This window comes from Enhydra lutris, unplaced genomic scaffold, assembly GCF_002288905.1.
Source record: "Enhydra lutris kenyoni isolate GAN:26980312 unplaced genomic scaffold, ASM228890v2 scaffoldscaffold34, whole genome shotgun sequence".
Classification (NCBI taxonomy): Eukaryota; Metazoa; Chordata; class Mammalia; order Carnivora; family Mustelidae; genus Enhydra; species Enhydra lutris.
In genome coordinates, this window is record NW_019154118.1 from 4,637,791 (window position 1) to 4,657,905 (window position 20,115).

Here is a 20,115-nt window from a genome sequence, read left to right on the forward strand (position 1 = left end):
TACATATCATAGAGTTTATCCACTGCATTAATTGAGGAAATCAGACATTAGAACTGCTACAAATGACAATTTGAAATTTTTTAATTTTATAGACAATTTAAGGAAGAGAAGTTAACCTATGATCACTATGTTAAAATCTAAACTGGTTAATGTCTCATAACCATAACCTTTGTGGTCCTTCTCCTCCTCCCCCAGGACAGATATATTTTGCCCATCACCAGATTTTGAGTGATTTTTCTCCAGTGTGCTCCAACCTACCCTTCAACCTACCCTCTCTTGTCCCTTCACCTGGCCCAGATCATTCATGGGAGACATGCACAGCAGGAACTAGGAGATACTGCAACATCGGCTACAGATCCGTGATGCTCTCTTAACAGTAAGTGGCAGAGGAGCTCCAATGGATCCAGACCAAGTTGATCCACTTACTGGGATTGCCATCTGCCAAGACTTGAGAAGCCATATTTTAGTTGGGGTCAAGGGTATAAAGGAGAAACAGCCTGAAACATAAAGGCAGAATTAGGAAAAATGGCCATAGAAAACCAAGAGAAATTCATTAAACAGGATGTATAAATTATGTACTTCATTTCATGCTAATTATCATGTTAATTTAATCTCATTTTTAAAAAAATTAAACTTAAAAAAGGAAGCCACATTGATCATCATCATTCCTTTCATTTTTACACATTCAGCAACTGTTTTTTTATAAAAATACATACTTTTTATTCTTTTAATTTCTTTTTGGTGTTCCAGAATTCATTGTTTATGCACTACACCCAGTGCTCCATGCAATACGTGCCCTCTGTAATACCCACCACCAGGCTCACCCAACCCCCACCCCCTCCCCTCCAAAACCCTCAGTTTGTTTCTCAGAGTCCACGTCTGTCATGGTTCATCTCCCACTTCAATTTCCCCCAACTCACTTCTCTGCAGCTCCCCATGTCCTCCATGTTATTCCTTATGCTCCACAAGTAAGCGAAACCATATGATAATTGACTCTCTCTGCTTGGTTTATTTCACTCAGCATAATCTCTTCCAGTTCTGTCCATGTTGATACAAAAGTTGGGTATTCATCCTTTCTGATGGAGGCATAATACTCCATAGTATATATGGACCACATCTTCCTTATCCATTCATCTGTTGAAGGGCATCTTGGTTCTTTCCACAGTTTGGTGACTGTGGCCATTACATTCAACAACTGTTTACCATGCAACTCTCTGTAAGCCTGTACTGTAGACAGTGGTGTGTACAGTGACACCATACCTGACTTTCTGAAGCATAGGGTGAAGTGGCTCCAGAAAATACTAGTCTTCCCTTACGTATTTCATACCTTCTCAAAAGGTTTTCGTGTAAAAAGCCCTCAAGCCTCAAATCCTTTCAGCTGTTCCTCTGGAATACATCCTGACTATAACCAAGTCCATCTGCACCCCTACCTGGGGCTCAAGCCCCTCTCCTCAATGGTGTCCCTGCTCTCCTTCTCATCTCACCATGTCTGTTCTTCTCAACATAGGCAGAACATCTTTTAAAAACGTTGAGTTATACCAAGTCTCTCCATAGCTTAAAACCGTTTCTATCACTTGCAAGGCCCTGACGGTTTGGTGCTTACCTACTGCTGCCTCATTGCTCACCTCTCTCTTTCTGGAATACACCAAATTCGCTTTTGCCTCAGGGTCTTTGCACTACCCCAGTTCTTCTCTGACAGGCTCCTTTTATCATTCAAACCTTGGTTCAAATATAACCTTTAGAGTAAGCTTTCTTTATCCCCAGTCTTGGTAAGTTACCCACCCCAGGTCTCTCTATCATATCTCCCAAGTACTCATCATAGTAATTTCTTTGTTTTTTATTTATCAATTTACTGTCACTCTATCTTGAGTTGCAAGATCTATGAAAAAGGGGCTGTGTCTGTGTTGTTTACTGTTGAATACCCAGCACCTAACACTTGGCCCTTGGGGTATGGGAATGCCTGACATCATGCGGTTTCCTATGAATGTTTGTGGAATGAGAAAATGAAGATGACTTTTTTTATCAAAAATCCAAACATCAAAATTTTTACTCAAGTCAACACTGGACAGTTAAAAACACTGAAACAGAATTTAATAAGTTTAGAATTAGATAATAAACTCTGTGAAAGGAGCTCCCATTGCTCCTGCTAACCATATACACCAGGGCTTAGAGTAGAGCTTGGCACATAACTGGTACTCAGTATTTACAGAGGTTGGTGCATTTCTGGGTGAAAGGACCAGCTCAAGCAGGGTGGAGCCAGGCAAGCTGTTCTCTCTGAGCTGACAGGGAAGGCTGGGTTGGACAGGAAATTTACAGTCCTTGCCTGGCATGCATGCCTTCTAGAAAGGATTCTTGGGAAACTGGAGGTCATCTCTGCTCAGTTATGGCTGAATTTGAGAATGATTTTCTTCCAAACTCATTGCTCTCTTCCTAAGTGCCTCTCACCATGAAGCTCCTTAAGTGTATATTTGGGAGTTTATCATCCAAGCATATTTTTTGGTCTGTTTCTAACCATAATTCCTCATTTATAAAAATGGGGGCTCTGGAATAGATCTTTAAATTCCCTTCAGAGCCAACATTTGATGGGTTTAAGTGAAAATGTGTTCCACCTGGAACCAAGGGGTGTTTGGGTCAGGTCTTTAAAGAAAACAATTCAAACTTAACTAGAAGGACATCCAGAGTTGGTTATAGAAGCTCCTTCACAGCAGGTGTCCCAGGTAATGAGGCCCTCACTCACCTGACCCCAATGTAGTACGAAACAGCATGAGACAATTATGAAGCCCATATCCTGTCCCCTCCAGGGCTTGGCATTTTGGTTCCTGGAACTTCTCCACTCTAAGCAGAGATACTATTAAAGAATGTTTTAAATTGAGGAATGAGAAACATTCTCCACATGAGTTTTTAAAGTCCACATGTGAGACTGGTGTTCTTAAGCTCAGAGTCACCTGGGGGTACTTGTTAAAAGTGTAGTCTTCGGCTGACTTCCAGCACTCTGACTCAGTGGATCTGCACTTTCAGAGATTCCAGTTGATTCTGGTACACATTTGTGGTAGAAAACTACCCACAACCTGGTGTGAAGAAACGTGCACTCTGCAGGGACAAGGCCAGAGACAGATTCAGGGCACTCCCTTCCCTAGCTTCCTGTGGTTGTGTGAGATGCAGAGAGTCCCAGCAGCCTCTTCACAGGTCAGCTCCAGGCCAGCAGGCTCAACAATCCCTTCAGTCATCTGAAAGGCCTGTATGCACAAGGCCAAACAGTTGGACACTTCAAGAGAACAAGGCCACTCATGTCCAGACATATAGAGTAAGTAAACCCCACCTCTGATGGGAGCGAGTTCTTTGTAGATCAGTGAATACAAGTGGATTATCTTAAGGCTATCGAAATTCTAGGAAAAAACATGTGTTATTTATTTATTTATTTATTTAATTTATCGGTCATCTCTTGCTCCCCTGTTAAGCTGATTGAGGGAACTTGAATAGCAAGCTTGATTCTGCATGAATGATATTTTCTTCGGATCTTCTGAAAATACTCGTATTGCTCTACTCCTGCTTTCTAGATGGGGTGGCAGGGAACATTAAGCTCTTTTACAAAGTCTCTCATCCACCATCACATATAAACCTATAAAACTAAAATTAATGGAGCATTTGTCCCCAGAGTTGGAGAATCTGACAAATACAGAGAGTCATTGGAGTCACATTTTCCAATGGCAGCCATCCTACTCTTTCTCGCCATGCAGATAACCAACAACCAACAGTAATATTGAAAACCCTACCCTGAGGTAGGAGCCTGGGGGGAAGGGATGTGGCCAGGATTCACACAGGATTATTCACTAGGGGTCAAAGAAATGGATTCACCTACCCAGAAACAACAACCAAGGGGTCCCTCTCAGACCTGAACCTATATCCCTCCCAGAACTCTCCCCATACCCACACACAGCACCCTACCCTAAGGGGTCTGTCTGAAGCAGATAGGAGAAGGCAGCTTTTTTTTTTTTTTTTAAAGATTTTATTTATTTATTTGACAGAGAGAGATCACAAGTAGGCAGAGAGGCAGGCAGAGAGAGAGAGAGAGAGGGAAGCAGGCACCCTGCTGAGCAGAGAGCCCGATGTGGGACTCGATCCCAGGACCCTGAGATCATGACCTGAGCCAAAGGCAGCGGCTTAATCCACTGAGCCACCCAGGTGCCCCAGGAGAAGGCAGCTTTCACAGAACTTCTGTGCCTGTGAAGAAAGCCTGTGAAGAGCCTGTGAAGAAAAGAAAGGCTCAGGGCTTTTGTCTTCATTCTGTGCCTGCATTTGCTCTCTCCCATTGTGGTTCCACCTCCAGCCCATAAAAAATAAAAAGCTGGAAAATTAGAGATAGAGCAAGAAGATTCCTTCCCATCATGGCCCTTCCCACATAAGCACCAAGGCACTTCTGGATAGCAGCCAGCAGCATAGTCTAGTATTGGGTATTGAATTGACTCAAGAAGTAACGTTCTTTGGTGCTAGATCCAGGTAGCTCTGGAGACTCAAAAAGAAGGGGGGGGGGTCCAACCGAAAAGTACTGATGCCCATTACCCTTATGCCCAAACTGTAAGCACAAGGTCATGAGCATTTTAGGCTTTGAAGAGAGAGCAAGGAAGACATGATACTGAGATGGCCAGTGGTCAGTGGCAGGCAAGGGAGACACCAAAGCCAGAATATTCTGGCCGCAGACGTATTGCTGAGAGCAATAAAGGCAACCTCTATTGGATCACAAAAGAGGCTAGCAGACTTCTCTCATGTAAGCAGGAGAAGCATTTATTATTGGCAAGGTAATCCTTTACTTGCTGAGTTCCAGAAGGCTTTACTACCCATCAGTGAGCCAAAATCTCTAGAATTCTAAAGTCAGAAAGGACCCAACAGGTGTGAGGACCCAAGGGCCTATGCTCACTGGGAAGAGAGAACACAAAGGAGAGACCTGGGGCCGATGGTGCACTGAAGGTGTAGACCCCCTGGAAAGTCACGAGCTTCTACTCAGCCTTGCAGCTAGCTAGCTGCCTGTTACCATGTGAAAAACTGGTGCCAGGTTTGTCAGAGCTAATGATTTTTCAACATAAGCCCCAAATTCCGATTTTTATGTGAAATTTCCCAATTTTAAGATGTTGGCAACTAAGTCAATGTTATTTAAAATACTGCATGGGCCAAACAAAACCCATCTGGATCTAGGGGAAGGGCAGGTTCAGGCTGTGGGCCTCCAGCTAATAACTTCTGATAGGTATCATTTATTTCATAGCCAATAATGGTAATAGCTAATAAAAATTGGGTGCTTCACACCCATGATTACATTTAGTCTTCACAGCTGAGAAAGTTAAGTTTACAGAGAACAATAACTTCTCCACGGTTGCATAGCTACATGCACAAGAGAGCCAGGATTCAAATCCAGGACTGCCTGACATCAAGTGCTAAACTCTCATCCAGAAGCGATATTGCAATTCCAGAAGCAAACTATAGTTGCCCCTAAACTCACCATCCCAAGGCATGGCACTCTGAAATTGACAACTGGTATTTGAATCACTTAGTGTTTGTGGGAGGATAAGAACGGGAAAGACAGGCTTACAGAAGAGGAGCCATAACCCCTGCCAACACACAATGGCAGGAAAGTCAGACTTTCATTCTCCATAGTGCAAGAATCCCTTCCAGGCCCCACGGGATGAGTGTTCTAGCCCCTCGCTACGCAGAGGGTAATCAGTGGATCAGCAGCTTTGGCATTCCCTAGAAGCTTGTCAGAAAGGTCAACCTCAGCCCCACCCAGAGCAGCATTTATTGAATGGACCACTTCACAACATAATCAGCTGATTTTTATGCAGGCGGAGGCTTGAGAAGCCTTTAATGGGCCCCACTGGCCCCTCTTGGAGTTGTTCTCCAGTTCACTTGGGCCTCCCATAGTTCCTAACCATACTCTACATCAGATGGCAAACTCCCTAAAGATGGAGGCTCCATCTCCCATTTCTTTTTTTGCCTCTTCCTGGCCTCAACCCAGCTGCAGGTAAGGAAGGTGGGGTGCTTCATAAAGCACACAGCAGAGGAGATCCCTCCCTAAAACCACAAACAGGCACATTAGCTCAGTCTATCAGATGGGTGGCAGGCCATTGAGAATGTGAGAATAATGAGTATCACACTTCAAATTCCCCAAATATTATCCTGGTGCTCTAGGGATATAAGTGGTACTGGCACCAAAAAAAGTGAATATATCCTATTGGCAAAAAAAGATGGTTGCCGGCTCATTGATTCTCAACATTGTCTTCCATGAAAGAAAACCAAGTTTCCCGTTTAGGTAGGAGTCTTTGTGTTCTCATACAGCCATTGCTGGCAGAAACCCTCACAAAATGCTGTGGGCGTAGATGTGAACCCGGAACTGGGCTGCTGGTGCTTAACTGCTTGCTCTTACCTTGGCTGGAATGTCACGCAGCAGGATGCCTGGACCTCTAATCTCTTACACTTAGAGCTTACTCTTTGCTCCATGGCGCATGAGTCCTTTCCAGAAAATGGGGCCAACTCCTGTTCTAACTCTTCTGCCGTTGCTGCTAAATTTTCAACTGTCCCTATATGCTGGTTAGCCTCAGAGGAGAAACAGCATGGGAGTGCAGAGGACAGACAGGCCAGTCAGCTCACATGCCTGCTTATACCAACATACCCTTTCCTGCTTTCCCAAAATATAAGGCCTCCCCAGTGATCGTGCCTTGAAGGAAAATTCTCACTGTCCCTAAGGCAACCCAAATTCTTTAAACATGTATGTCACCCCAACTTCTTCTACAGCCCTCACCTGCCTCAGAGACCATAATCACTCAAGGAAAAATAAAGTAAAATTTCCCAACACCCTCCTCCTCCTCCCCATGGACCAGCTTTGTGCACACGTGCAGCTGGAAAGCAGCTCCTGGCTCTAAACCACTGAGGCTTTCCATTCCAGTGAAACTGTGATGTTGCCATGGAAACAACCAGTGAGGTGTTTCTCTGGCTGTGACCCAGGCTGAGGACCCGAGGCCCACGTTACAGACACCCTCATCGGCTGGCATCGCAGGAGCCCTATGCCACCCCCCAACGCAGGGCAGCTCCCAGGACATCCATGGTGCTTTGGTAGCCCTGCATGTGTAGGTGCATGGGCTCACATGTTTTCTTTTCAGCCCAGCCCCTCTCGGCACACAAAAGGCACATTCTTGGGGGGAGGGGGGAAGAAAGAAAAAAAAGGAAGAAAGAAAAGAAAAAGAAAAAATGTATTTTTTTTTCCTGCATTCCAGCTGCCTGAGCTAAGCGGAGGAATGAATGGTTTGGGAAAAATCTCACACAGGAATAAATTTACAAGGGACAGCTGAGCGGATAAATCCAGTCCCCAAAGAGGGGCATTACGAGGCCTTTTGGCAGGAGACTTGCCCCTTGTGCAAAGCTGTCTAAAAAGAAAAACAGAGCAAGAGAGGGGAGCTTTCAAACCCACCCCAAAATAAACCTTTCAGAAATCCTTTTAACTCCCTCTAGCTGTTAGCATTTCAAGACAGGAGGAGGCCCATTAACAAAGGCAAATCAATCCTTTCTTGGTGGACTTCCCTAAGCTTGTCTGCGATGCAGCTCTCACTCCTCCCTTGCCCAGGTACATGGTTCAAGCTTACCCAGGTTTTCTGGCTTGACTTGTCCACATATGCAATGACAAACACGGAGTTTGGCCTAGTAAGAATGTGGCAAACAGCTAGGGATGTCTCCTGAGGTGGCCCCCTTGGCTGAAAAGTGGGCCAAACAGGATAGGGACAGACTGGACTGGGTGGACCTGGGAGCTGGACGTAGGCCCACCTAGTGGGAAGAGGGAAGCTCTACAGGAAAGGATGGCTCTGTGACAGGCTGAGGGTGGCTGCCACCAATGCTGGAGGGGTCCAAACGGGACGTGTTTATTCCCTTGAGTGACCGCAGTTGTTTTCTACAAAGACTGGGTAAGATTAAGCCAGAATCATTTTTGGACATTTCCCCTGAGAAGGGGTGTTAAACACTTGCCTCACCCCTGCTTCTTCTTCTACTTTTTTTTTTTTAAGATTTTATTTATTCATTTGACAGAGAGAGGCACAGCAAGAGAAGGAACACAAGCAGGGGAGTAGGAGAGGGAGAAGCAGGCCCCCGCAGAGCAGGGAGCCCCACGTGGGGCTCAATCCCAGGACGGGACCACAGGATCATGACTTGGGCTGAAGGCAGACGCCTAACAACTGAGCCACCCAGGCACCCAGCCCCTGCTTCTTTACCACTTCCTTGACTCACCACAACGAGTGGCTGGTTACTAGAATTAGGAAAAGTCCCCTTCGTTATTTTGAGGTCTGAACTCAGTTAACCCATGTCTTCTCCCTTTTCTCTGGAAACCAAATCCTAGACCCTTTACAGCTGGCAATGACCTTCTTGTTCCTCATCATAGCTTTTCCCAGGCTCTTCCATCCCCAGGAGAGCCTGAGACTCTAAGCCCAGCCGGATGGGCTCCTCTGGGAAAGCCGAACTATTGACCGTCACCAAACGTGTCCACATTGCATGCCTTGAGCAGTGTGGAGCTCAAGTTACACTGCTCCTTATCCACTCGTATTCTTATTTCTGAAGTCACTGGGGGGTCAGGGCCTGGTCAGCATTTGGCACTGTCCTGCTCTGCATGAGCACACAGAGACATAGAAAGACATATATGCAATGATTAATCCCTGCCCCTAGTGAGCTCCAAACTCTGACTAGACAATAATTACCAGTTGCTGGGTACTGGGTATGTTCCAGGCCCTGAGCTTTTGACTAAGCATTTCATTGTGTTAGGTACTTTGCATTTGCATTCAAAATGCAGGCTTTCCCTGCTAGCTGAAAGTGGAGTTCCTACAAAACCTTTCATAAGCTGAAATGGCATAAAGCAAAGAATCAATATTATTTTGAAAAAATGAAAATGCTCTTCAGATTTCTTTCAGTTAGCAAAAACAGCTACTAATGCGGGTCTTTTGTAGAAGCAAAGTGGCATAAAGTGAACTTTTGGGTAGCAGGGGAATGCATAGCGTTCAAATGCTCAGAGGAGTCTGACTAACGGGAGGTGAATCCTGGTCCACCTCTTATCAGCTGTGCATCCTCATGCATTAACCTCTCAGAGTCTCGTTCTCCTCATTTGTGAAACAGACTATAGTATCTACTTTGTAAGACTGTTGTAAGAATTGAATGAAACCATGTTCGTAAAGCTCTTGGGTCAGTGACAAGCACATAGGGCTTGAAATGGTATTGATCAGAGAGGGCTCAAAAGGCATGATTGAGTTTCTGGTTGGTGAAGACCGTGGAGGTGCTGGAAACAGCACGCCCAAGAGTACAGAAGCTCTGTCCCCCTTTCCGCATGTCTTATCTCATGCATCTCATCCATCTGGCTATTCCTGATTTGAAGAAACACTTCCTTTACCCACAATAGAGTAAACCAGTTACCCTTCATGTGAAAATCCTACAAGGTTCTCAGCCAAAACAGCAACAGCCCTTGTTCGTTGTTTAATCCTTGCATGTTAAACATGAAGCAGAATGCATCCTACTACAAGAGTGAAAAGACAAAGGGGAGCTCCAGAGGGTCATACACCTCTTCAAAGGAAGAATGCTTCACCAGTTTCTTGCTTTTGTCTATGTCCTTTGAATCATATGTAAATAGAAATTGGGTGAGGTCTACCATCCATATTCAGTGTGATTTAGCAATTAAATGTTTTGCCTTAATAAGGAAGGAAAAGGGGGCACCTGGGTAGCTGAGCCAGTTAAGCATCTGCCTTTGGCTCAGGTCTTGATTTCAGGGTCCTGAGATGGAGCCCCACATCGCACCTGTTTGGTGAGCAGTCTGCTTCTCCTTTTCCCTCTGCCCCTCCCCCCTGCTCATGTGCTCTCTACTGCTCGCTCTCTCTCGCTCTATCTTAAATAAATGAAATCTTTAAAAAATAAGGAAAATAGGAATATCTTAATGGGTATCTATGTAAAAACATACTTATATTCATACACATACTTCTATTTGCAAAAGTCAACTGGAAGAAGAGTCCAGACACTAATGACAATGGTTAGCTAAAGAAAGTGGGTTGAATACCCAAAGAACAAATAATCCATTCAAGAAATGGGCAGAAGACATCAACAGACATTTCTGCAAAGACATCCAAATGGCCAACAGACACATGAAAAAGTGCTCAACATCACTTGGCATCAGAGAAATACAAATCAAAATCGCAGTGAGATACCACCTCACACCCATCAGAATGGTTAAAATTAACAAGTCAGGAAAAGACATGTCAAGGATGCAGAGAAAGGGGAACCCTACTACACTGTTGGTGGGAATGCAAGCTGGTGCAGCCACTCTGGAAAACAGTATGGAGGTTCCTCAAAAACTTGAAAATAGAGCTTTCCTACGACCCAGCAATCGCACTACTGGGTATTTACCCTAAAGTTATAAATGTAGTGATTTGAAGGGGCACATGCACCCCAATGTTTATAGCAGCAATGTCCACAATAGCCAAACTATGGAAAGAACCTAGATGTCCATCAACAGCTGAATGGATAAAGAAGATATGGTATACACACACACACACACACACACACACACACACACACACACACACACACAATGGAATACTATGCAGCCATCAAAAGAAACAAAATCTTGCCATTTGCAGCAACGTGGATGGAACTAGAAGGAATTAAGCTAAGTGAAATAAGTCAATCAGAGAAAGACAATTATCATATGATCTCTCTGATATGAGGAATTTGAGAGGCAGGGCAGGGGGTCATGGGGAGTAGGGAGGGAGAAAATGAAACAAGATGAGATTGGGAGAGAGACAAACCATAAGAGACTCTTAATCTCATGAAACAAACTGAAGGTTGCTGGTGGGTAGGGGGGCAGGGATAGGGTAGCCAGGTTATGGACATTGGGGAGGGTATGTGCTATGGTGAGTGCTGTGAAATGTGTAAGTCTGATGATTCACAGACCTGTACCCCTGAGGCAAATAATACATTATATGTTAATGTTAAATGTAGTGTTAAAAAAAAAAAAAGTGGGTTGAAGAAGTTTTGGATAAAACTGAAATCTTCTGAGTGTATGTTTTGCAGTATTTTGTATTTCAATTAAGTAAATGTCTTACATATAAAAACCATAGTTAAAGCAAACAGGAAAAGAAAACAAGCCATAAAATCAAACATAAAAAATACAAAATAATCCAACTGCACAGCCTATTAAAATGATAAAAGAAATAGTAATGATCAGTAGTTTTTATGTTACTAGCAATATTGACAATGCAATTTGAAACTTTTATAAAAATTGTAGGAAAAAAATCTGTACAATGTTCTGACTAGAAGAGATACAATTATAGAATGAAAGAAACCAAGGAAAACTGTAACATTAAATATGGAAAGGAAAAAGTAACATTATTGTTATTAATAATAATTAAGAGTCCCAGTGGCTGCCCCAACCACCACAGCCTGCCAATGGTGCTGGGCTTAGACTGTCATATTAGAAGATAACATTTTTCTCTCTCTCTCTTTTATTTTAAAAGATTTTATTAATTTGTTCGACAGAAAGAGCACGAGTGGTGGGGAGAGAGAAGCAGACTCCCCGCTGAACGGGGAGCCCAGTGCAGAGCTCAATCCCAGGACTCTGGGATTATGACCTGAGCTGAAGACAGATGCCTAACTGACTGAGCCACCCAGGTACCTCCTGAAGATAACATCTTTGTGTCACCAGCCCTTCCTAGCCACTAACCCTCAAAACCAGGTGCCGTCTTCCCCCAGCCAGAAAGGAACCTGAGAGAAGACTTCTGGGATGCTTAGAAACTGTAGAATTGTCTTGGAGGGACCATTCAGCTTTGGGTCTAAAATGTTTCCTTTGGGTGGCATTTGAATGACCCAAGTCTGTCCCCTTCTTTTTTCTTCTACTGGCTCCCTTAAGAGTCAAGAAATTATAGTGAAATCAAGAAAGTGCATAAAGAGTCTAACCTTGCCTCTTTTGAAACTTTCCTCCTTTGAACTTGTATCCTTGAATAAGTCATCCTTGTTTTCTGAGTCTCAGTTTCCTAATTTGTAAAACTGGTGTACCATAATGCCCATCTTGCTAAAATTTAGAGATAATGTGTATAACATACTTAGTGTATATATTCTATAAATGGTTAGTATCATCCTTATTATTTTCTTTGGCATATAAAAATGTTTCATGAGTTGCAAAACTTCATGTAAATGTCAAGTGTCATTAATTATGCTTCAGTATTATCAGAAATTGTACATGACACCTCTGGTACTGTGTAAAGAAATCACACAGACCCTGGCTCTGCCTCAGTGTGGCAGCAAGTACAAAAATGGGCAGAATCCACAGTCTGCAGAAGAAAATCATCCAGCAGATATCCGAATTCACATTATGCCTTGCCATTTAGGGGTATAGGCTGGGGTATAGTCATCATTGGGATGGAGATCGAAGGAATAGCCTTAAGCATGTTCCTTTCCTGCAGTGAATAGCAGTTAATAAAATCCTTTTGGAGTAGCACAAACATTGGCCATTCAGTAGTAGGTGGAGAAAGTGGAAGTGGCTGGGATTGTTTTTGGTGTTCTGTGATCACACCACAGGCTACAATGTGTTTTTAATAAGGAATTATTAATAAGTGGACAATAACTGCTTATTAAGCCTAAATTAAGTGCATGTTTGAGAGAATGAAGCACTATTGAAGAGGGAATTCACTGATATTTTCTTATTATAAGCTATTACTTTTGAAATGTCAGAGCTCCATTCTGTCCAGGAGATCTTGGCTTTCAGAGGAACTCAAAGTCCAAGCAAGAGATTAATCTATCTGAAGAGAAAATGATGGCCTTTCTGAAGGGTGTGGGTAATGGTCACAAGAATGATGATAACCAGCTAGAAATCTCATTCTCAGTTGGGCCAAAAGAAAAGGACATCCTGGAGAGGTTCTGCATCCAAGCCGAACATTGTGATCATTAACATCTATTGTAAGCTTCCAAATGTTTGCCAGGATGACACCAGGTAATTTACAAACATCACTTTGTTTATTTCTGGTGACAGTTCTCTGAAGTAGTTATTATTAGTGTCACCTACAAAAGACCACTGCTCAGAGAGATTCAGAAACATGCCTAACATTGCATAGTAGAATGAGAATTCCAACCAGGTCTGGATGCCTGGCTCCAGAGCTGACACCCCAGGCTGACGGTGCCTATCCCTATGACATCACTGTATAGTGCTCATTCTTGTTTTCAGGGTGTGTCCTCCAACCCCTGTTCCCAACTTCTTCCTCAGTAACAGAACCCCACAAAGGTTAGGTGAACATGTTGCTACTGAAAGTAAAGACATTTCCCAGTCTCTCTGCAGCTACATCAGGCCATATGACTAAGTATTGGGCAGCAGGAAAGAAGTCTGAAGCAATGTGTTTAATTTCTGGAAATTATCCTTAAAGGGAAGAGATGGGTCTTTCCCCTCCCCTTTGCTCCCTTTCCTTTTCCAGCTGCTTAGAATGCAGATATAATGACAAAAGTTGGAGCCACCACCTTGGGCAACAAGACAGAAACTACTTATTGAAGATGGCAGATGAGTAACATAGGAGTTTGGTCACTGACAATTATAGAGCCACAGTAACAACCCACAGTAACAACAATGCTGGCTCTCCAGCATTTAATGTGCAGGTTGGATAAACCTTAATGTACTGATTTTGGGTTTTCTGTCACTGACCTGGATAGAATCCTATCTATTGCACTGGATATCTCCATTCTTTCCCCTATCTCTTCCTACTTTGTCATTGTTCTTTTCTGAATTATCTTCTTTTCCTCCCATATATTTCATCTAAATGGATTCAAATTACACATGTATCATATTAAACAAATCACCAAAGGGGTAGAAGGACAGCCTAGGACCTCTGAAGAAGGCAGGTGGTGAGTTGGAGCTAAGGACTGGGCTCTTAGAGGCAATGTTCTTGGGCTTGGTCATCCAAGAGAGATTAGTTCAAACCCAGTTCTTCCTGCTCAGTTAGACTCCCTGCCCATTTATGAGGCACAATATAAATCTTGCCAACAAAATCCTTCCAAGAAAATAAATTCAAGTCATTCTGCTTCTCTGATTTCTCTCCTGCCATCATTCCCAGAAAGATGTACATGATGTGGCTGTCATGAAACATCTGTCTCTAAATCACCCAGAAGTGCCAGGTTCCAGGCAGGACCAGGCCAGACTAGACTGGACTTTCCCCTCCTGTGTGTGTCATCCTTGTTTATCTTCCAGGACATGTCCATCTGAGTATTGCTGCAAAGAGAAATTGTTCTTACATCTCCCATGGGAGTGGTTCAAAGAGTTCCAGCATGGATGAGCCCTAAAATTTCCCTGAATCATTGAATCTTAAAGCTGGAGAAACTACAGAAGTCACTTTGTCCAGAAAGATGATAATCTTACAGTTGGAGGAAGCAACATAGCCAAGGCCAAATATTTTGTTACTAGAGAATTGAGACCACTAATAATAATAATAATAATAATGAGAGAAACATTTAATCAGCTCTTGCTATGTGCCAAACCCTTTGCTAAGCACTTAACATGGACTATATGATTTAATTCTCACAACAACCCAATGAGATATGTACCCAATCCAAAGGTTCAGAGAAATTTAATAACTTGTCTGATATTACAAGATGATAGGCTTTTGAGTTAGGATTCAAACCTGAGTGTGTTTGTTGCTTTAGCCTGAGCTCTACTCTTTTTACAGCATCATGCTACCAATTCATTACTTGTTAAAGCAAGGCAACGTCACAATCTCCTTCTTCACAATTGAGCCAATCCAGACACACTGTAGTCTCACAGAGTTGTTGTCATCAAGCTTATTCATACAGGGTGTTGTCCTTGGGATACCCAATGACCTTGACACAGATAGTCCCTCTGTGGAAATCTAAAATCCATATCTGCAGAAAGGCTGGGCTTCACATCTATCCACAGACACCAACCTAAGCAACCACTTTTAAGGTTCAGGCACAAACCTGATACCAGGATCTTCCCTGCCCTTCACCCCCTCACTAGCTTATTCAGTCCTTCAAGAACTATTTATTTAGCCAAATAAAACTATGTTCAACATTAGGGATAAAGGCTGAACAAAAGAGATCTGGTGCCTGACTTTAAGGAACATTTCAGTGGGAGAGATAAACAATAAATGCATAATTTTCACAAATATTTAGTGGCAATTGTGATTAAAACCACAAGGGAAAAGTTCACACAAGTGTATAAAAGCAGCATATGTGGCAAGCAAGTGGGATGTGAGAAGCCTCTGAGATGGATGGAAACTTGGTAAATTCCAAAGCCTGAAAGAAGCCAAGGTGTTGAAGACTTGAGTAGAAGTCAGACCATTTAAGACCTAAGAGACCATGTTAGAATATTGGACTTGATCCCAGGAGTAAGGATGAGCCACAGGAGAGTTTTACACAGGCAAATGATAGAGTCTGATTTGCTCTTATAAATATTTTAGCTGTTAAGTGCAAAAGATATCAATTGGAATGGAGGCAGAGAAGCCTGTCAAGCTGTCAGAGTCACCAAATAAGGGGTGCTGAATTTGCCCAAAAGAGGGAGCAGAGGAGAGAGACAAGTAGAGGCATTGGGGTAGTAGGTAAAATTGACAGGCCCTGCATGTGAAGGGAGTGAAGAGCTCAGAAGAGCAGCCTTATCTAGAGACACAGGTTTGGGGGGTGTCATCCTGTAGTATTTGAAGCCATAGAAGTGTGTGAGATCTCCCAAAGAAAAGTAGTGGGAGAAGAAAAAGTGGTCTAGGATCAAAACCTGAGAACTTCTAAAATTAAAGATCAGGCAGAAGGAAAAGATCCATCAAAGGAGACTGAGAGAATAAATATCCAGAGAAGCAGGAAGCCAGCCAGGAGTGTGTGGCAACACAAAGGCAACAGAATGTTCCAAGAAGGAGAGATTGGTCATTGGTGTGAACATGCCATAGTGGACAAGAAAGATGAAAAATCTTTCTTCATCTTTGAAACTTCCAGGTTGGTGACTACATGGAAATGCTGGGAAGATGGCTTGACAGGGCAGGGAAGGGAATCTCCACCCAACCCTTGCCCCATGCATCTCTTCCAATTCATTTGGCTGTTGCTCTATTCTTTTTTTTTTTTTTTTAATTTTATTTTTCATAAACATATAATATCTTTTTATCCCCAGGGGTACAGGTCTGTGAATCGCCAGGTTTACACACTTCACAGCACTCACCATAGCACATACCCTCCCCAATGTCCATAATCCCATCCCCCCAACCCTCCTCCCCCCATTAACCCTCAGTTTGTTTTGTGAGATTAAGAGTCACTTATGGTTTGTCTCCCTCCCAATCCCATCTTGTTTCATTTACTCTTCTCCTACCCCCTTAACCCCCCATGTTGCATCTCCTCTCCCTCATATCAGGGAGATCATATGATAGTTGTCTTTCTCCTATTGACTTATTTCGCTAAGCATGATACCCTCTAGTTCCATCCATGTCGTCGCAAATGGCAAGATTTCATTTCTTTTGATGGCTGCATAGTATTCCATTGTGTATATATACCACATCTTCTTTATCCATTCGTCTGTTGATGGACATCTAGGTTCTTTCCATAGTTTGGCTATTGTAGACATTGCTGCTGTAAACATTTGGGTGCACGTGCCCCTTCGGATCACTATGTTTGTATCTTTGGGGTAAATACCCAGCAGTGCTATTCTTTATAATAAACCAGTAAGCCAGGCACTGGTCAGGAGACTTCTACCCAAAGCAGAAGTCCAAATACCAACATATCAATACCATCTAGAAATTCGTCTATTTTAAATCACTTTTAAATCTATGACAGGAGTGTTCCTAAAATGTTGCTACTACAAGTTATTCAGGGATTGACTAAGGAGGATAAGTCAGACGGGGAAGAAGACATGTTCCTACAAAGGTGGTTGAGCATGTCCCAGAGCCAAAAAGCTAAAGGGTAAATTTTGAATCAGATGAGGATGATAATAATGATCATTTTATGAACATTAGTTTGTTAAAAGGAAACAAAATACATTTAGAAATTTTTAAGATTCAAAAAAATAAAAATGAGCACTTTGGAAATTATGGTGGTGGTTGATACCCGATATAATCTGCTGGAATCTCTTGGGTTGACAGTTCCTGGATCCCCATTTTGAACAGTGGAAGTGTCCTGGATTACTTTTCAGAAAGAAGTAATCCTTTTTTACCATAGGACATATAGTAATGAGGTGGTCAAAATGCAGAGGCTAACATTAGAACACTAAATCAAATGGTTAGAGTGTTTGCTTATGTCAGTGTCCAGAGACAACTTTGTGGGCTAATGGCAGCAGACCGTGGTGTTGACTGGTGGCTCCGTCATTGCGGCAACAGGTAGTTGTCAAAGGCACAGACCTTGTGCTGAGTGACTGAATCTAGGATCCATGTTTCTGACAGATACGTGGCGGTCACCTTCCTCTTTCTTTGGGAGGGTCTGATGAAGATGCTGGCCTGGCGTGGGATTCGCGTGATCTGATCCCCACACAGGAGGACCAGTTCCCGCAGCTTGGCTCTGGGGGGATCGCTGGCCGGGGTGATGAACATCACAGGCTGATCGGCAAACAGGGTTCTCTGGTACCGACCCGCAGACTTTTACATGCTCAAGAGCCCACTCTTTTTATCCTTCAGAAGCAAAAGCGGCAGTCCCCACCCAAGTTATCCCACTGGTAGATTACCTCTTTATTAACCTCTTTATAATTTTGATAATTTCTAGAAATTCTTGATTTCCTGAAGGCAAAAGGATCTATGAGAACAACGTCTAAATTCAATGCTTATTACTACTTGCTATATCATTGCTGGAGTGATCTATTAAGCACCAGACTTGGGGTCAGTTATAAACTCTAGGGTGCTTACTGCACTGCATGTGATGAACTTATAGCATCAATATCATCCTTCCAAAGGGTAATGGTGGCACTTCAAAGATCACGAAGAGCAAGATAAACTCAAACCTAAAGCCAAAAGGAAAGAAGAACCAAGCTCTAGCTTTCAGAGACAACATACGGATGCTTTACTCCTAGACCTAAGACAGAAATTTCCACCCAAATTTGTGTAGCAAAAATCCGGGAAAAAGCCTGTCCCACTGGATCAAAGAAAGAGGCAGAACCTATACCAGAAACTGTAAAATCTAATGAGAAGGAGACCACAAAGAACATCCAACAGATAGTGAGCACCAAAGGTCCCCTGAAAAATGAATGAGACTTCAGTGAGCAATGAGTAGGAGAGAAGCTTGCCCATTACACCTCTTGCCCATTATTGATGCCTCATTACTGTGACAGGCTCTTGAACTTTAAAATTCTTTGTCACATCCCTTCCATTTGTATGAATGTGCTTTTTCTTTAAAAAAGGATGTAAGGATCCTCAGGCTTGTGATATGAATATTTTTTATGTATTTTTGTAACCTTTCCCCTATTGGACTTCAAGAGCCTCCTTACTCAAATGTATACTGCTATATACATCTCAAAACAAAGGTATTTGTATTAAAAAATTAAAATTAAAAATTAAATCATTACAACTTGAGTTTATAGTTGAAGTATTTTTAAATATTTCTGTTAATTGAAGAATTTGAAAGAGACTTAGAGAAACTATTGTGTAAGAATTTATATTTTTGATATTAGCTCTTGAAGATGATTTCATTACTAGAGAAACTTCACAGCTCAAGGACATATATAACAGCATTGGTTCTTATATTTTAATCTCGTTGACATTACCTGGAAATGTATTATAAATTTTAGAATGTCATTTTCCTGACGTATCTGAATATATATCTTACTGAATGAGGGCTTTGCTTAAATGTCATTCTTGGGTAGGGATTAAAATAAATCCACTATGATACATTGCTGCTTCATGATCAAAGACTATACTATGTCAGTATTTTAATGTGGTTACATTAAGCAAAATTTGAGGTAAAAAGCTTATAAATATTAACATCTTTATAATTTTAATAATTTCTAGAAATTCTTGATTTCCTGAAGGCAAAGGATCTAATGAGAACAATGTCTAAATTCAGTGCTTGTTACTAAGTATGTGTTCTTTTTCTAATGCTTGTGATAGCATCAGCCACACAGACTTTGAATAATTAGTCCAAAATGTGAATTGAACAGTCCAAAAAAAAATAATGATGCCCATTGAATAGAGCACATATTACTGACTTTAGCAAAAACCATTTCAATAAAATGGTGAGGACTGAAGCCAAGTTGAAATGAAATCCAGAGTGAATTGAGGGAAGGGAGTGGAAATAACCATTTCTACAGACCCTTTTTCATTTTAGACTTACCCTGGATTAGCTCTGACTCATAATCCTTTCAGGGTCACCCGAATTCTTGCTTCAGTCCCATAGGAGGAAGATGTTAGAAGATTGGAACCAAATCTCCCTGGATCTAGTCCAGCCCCAAGACTAAGATAATGATTAAAGAAGTAAAATCACCAAGTCTAAGTTTATATGAACTGGGTCAATATTTTTAAGAACCTTGCAACATTAAATTATATTATAAATTTTATATGTAGACTTGGGGAATGGTAATTTTCTAACAAGCTAAGAGTTGACTACAGGGTCAGAATAATAGACATTATTTGACATTAAGAGATCTGGGACAAGGAGGTGTGAAAGAAGTCAAGGTGTGATTAGTGGGAGCAAAAAGTGTTAATAGAAGGACCTGCCAAAGAGAAGAAATAATCAAGTAGGAATAAAATGGTCAAGGCTAGAGACTGAGGATCAGGATAGCTGATGATGCTTGACCAGATAAAGGCACCCAAGGTAGAATCAAGGGGTGTGAGATTAAAGGGTATGAAAAATTCAAATAAATGTTAGGTGGTAGGGCACCTGGGTGGCTCAGTCAGTTAAGCATCTGACTCTTGATTTCGGCTCAGTTCATGATCTCAGGATCGTGAGACTGAGCCCCACTTTGGGCTTCAAGCTCAGTGCAGAGTCTGCTTGAGATTCTCTCCCTCTCCATCTGCCCTTCCTCCTGCTCATGCTTTCTCTCTCTCTCTCTCAAATAATATTAATTAATTAAGTAAATGTTAGGTGGCTAGAGTGGGAGAAGTTACTACTGCTTCCAAGGACTGGGCTTCTAACCATATGGACACAGCCTCAATATTTCTT

The 20,115-nt window shown here is 42.3% G+C and overlaps 1 pseudogene; it reads left to right on the forward strand.

The window, feature by feature from the left end:
• Positions 1 to 17,062: 17,062 nt before the first annotated feature.
• On the forward strand, positions 17,063 to 18,220 carry LOC111153954 (annotated as a pseudogene).
• The last annotated feature ends 1,895 nt before the right edge of the window (positions 18,221 to 20,115 follow it).